The following is a 4631-nucleotide window of genomic DNA, read 5'->3' on the forward strand; positions in this document are numbered from 1 at the left end:
CTCATAGCAACCTCCAGCTCTTGGGCTTAGGCGATTCTCTTGCCTCAGCCTCCTGAGTAGCTGGGACTACAGGTGCCTGCCACAATGCCGAGCTATTTTTTGGTTGCAATTTGGCTGGGGCCAGGTTTGAACCCACCACCCTGGGTATATGGGGCCGGCGCCCTACTCACTGAGCCACAGGCACCGCCCCGGTTCAGTTGTCTTATACAAGAAGAAGGATCCGTTTCCCTCTGTTCAAGTATACGGTAACGTCTCTGAGAACATTCTTTCCTCTTGCAATAAAAGAAATTTATTTCTAACTGTGGAATTTTACACATAGTTTGATGTTGGAAAAATTCTAACCTGCTCCATTCCTACAGGTGAACACCAATTATGTAAAACCAAAAGCTATCTAGCAAAAAGAATATTTATTTTTTCACTCAGGGATTTGCTTGACTTTTAAAGTAAATGAAACATAGCCTGTTATTCTTCCCTTTAATTAGGAAGGTAAAACAAGTTATAGCAAAAATATATATCCTGTCCTTGAAGAATGTTCAGGTTAATTCATTTAGTAAACAATATGGTCTGAGAGAAAATGTTCGGGGTATAGAGTGACTCTCTTGGCACTGGAGTTTCAAAGGCGAGTAAGACACAGATCCCCTCTGCAAGAGTTCCAAACATCCACGGAGGGAGCCAGACACTCCCCACATAGCCCAGGAACTATGCTCCAGACACAACAGCTTATCAACTACCTCTTTGTTCACAGGGGTGTCCAACCTATGGCCCCACTGGTTTTGTGAGGACTTATTTTGCTTCTTTGTGGTGTTGTATATCATGAAAAGTATGCAGCCTCTTTTTTTTTTGCTAATCAGCTTTCATTAGTGTTTCTCTGTTTGTTTTTGAGACAGAGTCCACTATGTTGCCTTCAGTAGAGTGCTAGTCTGTCACAGCTCACAGCAACCTCAAACTCTTGGGTTTAAGCAATTCTCTTGCCCCAGCCTGCTGAGTAGCTGGGACTATAGGCACCCACCACAATGCCTGGCTGTTTTTTGGTTGTAGTTGTCATTGTTGTTTAGCAGACCTGGGCCAGGCTGGAACCCGCCAGCCTAGGTGTGTGTGGCTGGCACCCTCCTCACTGAGCTACGGGTGCCAAGCCTCATTAGTGTTTGTGTATTTAATGTGTAACCTGAGACAACTCTTACTCTTCCTATGTGCAGTAGAGAAAGAAAAAGGTTGGACACTCCTGCCATAAACCATGATGTTCTGACCTTCCTCCCTTCTTGGTCCATGAAAATCATACATTTTCTTCAGGTGAGGCATGGTGGCCTCACCTACAAATATTTACTCAGAGCTCCTATAGTTGAATCAGGAGCTGTGATATTGACTAGAATGGAAGGGATAGCAGAGGTAACACACACGTCTCCACACAAGTGATGTTGGCAGGAAATGCAAAGTGAGAATAAAGCACTGTAATCAGATCACCAGGGACCGAAGTGTTAGGATACACAAGTATCCATCGGGGCATCAGGATTTTAATAAGTACCAAGGACACTAAGTAAGTTCCTGTGAACAGCTCCGTATTTCTCTACAGCTTTTGTCCTCACCCAGTACCACCTGATCCCCTAACATGAACCACGTTAGAGGTTCACAAAGCAAAACAATGCTTAAGCCCATTTAAAATACACATTCTCCTTCCATTCATGTGTTCATCCTCCCTTTATCTCTGAACCCTCTCTGTACCACACCCTCTACCTGAGCACTTGCTAACATTCAAAAACCTTTCTCTATATGAAAATACACTACGGTAGAAAGAAGACACGTCTTCCTTTAAACTACCTTGAGACACAATCTCCTACCTACTAGACAGACAAAACTCCAAACGTTTGACAACGTAGTCTATCGTTAACTGAAGGAAAAACAGGTACTCTCATTCCTTGCCAGTGGAAATGAAACAAGAGCAAACATCTAGGGGGAAATTTAGGTACATTTGTGTTTTGACTCCTTTTTATGAATCTAATCAATTCTAGATGATGAAACAGGAATAGGAGGAGGTGGAGAAGAAGAGAGAGTGAAAGAGGAGAAAGGAAGGGCAGGAGGGAAGGAGAGAGGGAAAGAGGGAAGAATGAATTAGGTTTGCACAGGCTACACACTAGGGCAAAGGGATGGGAAGAAATCATATTTCTTCAAATAGAAACTGGCTGAATAGAGTACTATACAGATATAAAAAGAATGAGAGAAACTTCTATATATTGATATAAATATACCATATATATCATTTAACAAGATAATCTATAGGCTCAGCACCCATGCTCAGTGGTTAGTGCACTGGCCTCATGCATCAGGGCTGGTGGGTTCTAACCAGCTCGAGCCTGCTAAACAAACAAACCAGAAAAAAAAAATAGCCAGGCGTTGCAGTGGGTGCCTGTAGTCCCAGCTACTTGGGAAGCTGAGGCAAGAGAATCACTTGAGCCCAAGAGTTTGAGGTTGCTGTGAGCTGTGATGCTGCAACACTCTACCGAGGGCTACATCGTGAGACACTGTCTCAAAAACAAAAAACAAAAAACAAACAAACAAAATACATAATCTATATATTACACATATTTTGTGTTATAATATAATATTCCTGCTTTCCCATTTAAAAATATATCTATGTATAATGCTATATAATTCAAACATAATATTGTCAAACAATATTATATATAATACATGTTATATATAACATTAATATTATTCAATGATAAAACAAAATTATTAGATGCTAAATTTTGTGTAAGAAAGAACATCTGAACACATATATGTGTAATACTTATATGCCCCAAGGGAAGTGATGGATGGGTAAATGAGTACTAATCAACACAGCTAATACAGAGAGGTGCTGGGAAAGAAGGGAGATGGAGGGGAGGGATCTCCGAATGTGTCTTTTCATGCAGCTTTTACTTTGGAACCATTGTGAAGGTTTTACATAATTAAAAATCTCAATTAAATAAGAAAGCAAAAATCAGTCCTTAAAAATAAATAGAAATAACATAATTTGATTTCTTAGTTGTACATACTATATATAAAACCAGTGGCATAGCCACACGGATAAACAAAATTATTTCGAGTAATTCTAAAACATAGTATTTTGACTACAAATCTTTAGTGTGCTATAATTTAAGACCAAAGAACTGCAAATAAATGTTAAACTGCATTCATTAGTAATATTGTCAATAGTATCACTGGTGTTTAGAAACTATTAAGGTATATTGCAGGATAAAGCACTACGTACTTATGCTAATTCCTTGGGACCCAAGATTTTCAGTATGAGAAAAAAGAGATACCGTGATAAAATCAGTTAAGGGGAAATCCTCTATTTTAAATTTAAATTGAAACTCAAGTTTTTCTTTTCAAAAATATTTCCCACCTTTTACCATTCAAAAGCTTGTAAGGAACAATAATTCAACAGCAAGCAGTGCCCTTCATGCTCAGGTTATGCTCTAAAAACAGAATTTACCGCCAAGGAGCCAGCACTCTGGAGAAATGACTATTCCGGGTCTGAGGCAGAAAACGTAGGAGATGAGCTTAACACATCTTTTTGTACCAGAAATAAAGGGAAGTATCAAAGAACAATTTGTTCATATCAAAAGAACACAGGCAGCAACTTCAAGGGATTTCAAATGGACAAAGATGTGACGGTCTGAGTGTCAAATAGGGAAACAACTGCAGTGAATTAAACATATGAAATATATGCGTGTGCACGGATCATCACCGGAGGTTACTTGGGCACCCGCTCATCAACTCATTACTCTGAAAATTTGTAAGTAAAGGGAAAGCATCAAGCGTTTATCCTGCCTTTCCTATACCAGGACGCTTCAAAGAATCAGCCAAGAAATGGGGGACAATTCTTTAATGAATTATTCTACTTAATCAGTGAAGGTGAATGGTGGAATGAAAGAATAATCATCATTTTTAAGCCTTAAGGAAATTACGGATCTTAACAACATTCATCATTGGACCTGGAAATCATTAGATAAGAAGTTGATAGAGAGATTAAGGTGACACTCTCTGAACCCTGGATAAATCTTAGGACCATCAGTGAAATCAGGATAACCACATATTATGTACTTCAAAAATGGTGCCACACCAAGTAGACAGTAGCTTCTATGAAGTAATCCTGCCTACATAAACTGATCCTATATTTAATCAAGCCTCCAGGTCTAATTACCAAGTTGCAGGACATACAGGCTATCGGAGAACAGGGTCAAAACCACCACAAGAGACATCATCAGCCAATGCCACAGAATGTGGCATGTTCTACAAATGACCTGGTTTCACCAACAAAGCCATTAAACAACAACAAAGAAAGCAGTGGGTCAGTTAATAGAATAAAAGAGGCTTATAAACCATAACAACCAAATGCGATATAAGGACTTTATTGGGATACCAATTCAAACAAATCAATAGTGGAAAGATATCAGAGAAAATGTGTATAAGGAGTGGGTTTTAGATGATATTAAGATTTAGTCTTCATTTTGTTAAATATTCTCTCAGCATGGTAGTTATGTTGTTTAAGAAAAGTCAGAGTGGGCTCGGCACCTATAGCTCAACCGGCTAAGGCGCCAGCCACGTACACCTAAGGTGGCGGGTTTGAATCCCCAGCCCGGACCCGCCAA

At 39.5% G+C, this 4631-nt stretch overlaps 1 pseudogene; it reads right to left on the reverse strand.

The window, feature by feature from the left end:
* Positions 1 to 1299, reverse strand: part of LOC100950029 — a 2940-nt pseudogene extending 1641 nt beyond the window's left edge.
* Positions 1300 to 4631: the final 3332 nt, after the last annotated feature.

The sequence above is a fragment of the Otolemur garnettii genome, unplaced genomic scaffold, assembly GCF_000181295.1.
Source record: "Otolemur garnettii isolate 467f Iridium unplaced genomic scaffold, OtoGar3 scaffold00002, whole genome shotgun sequence".
NCBI classification, from domain to species: domain Eukaryota; kingdom Metazoa; phylum Chordata; class Mammalia; order Primates; family Galagidae; genus Otolemur; species Otolemur garnettii.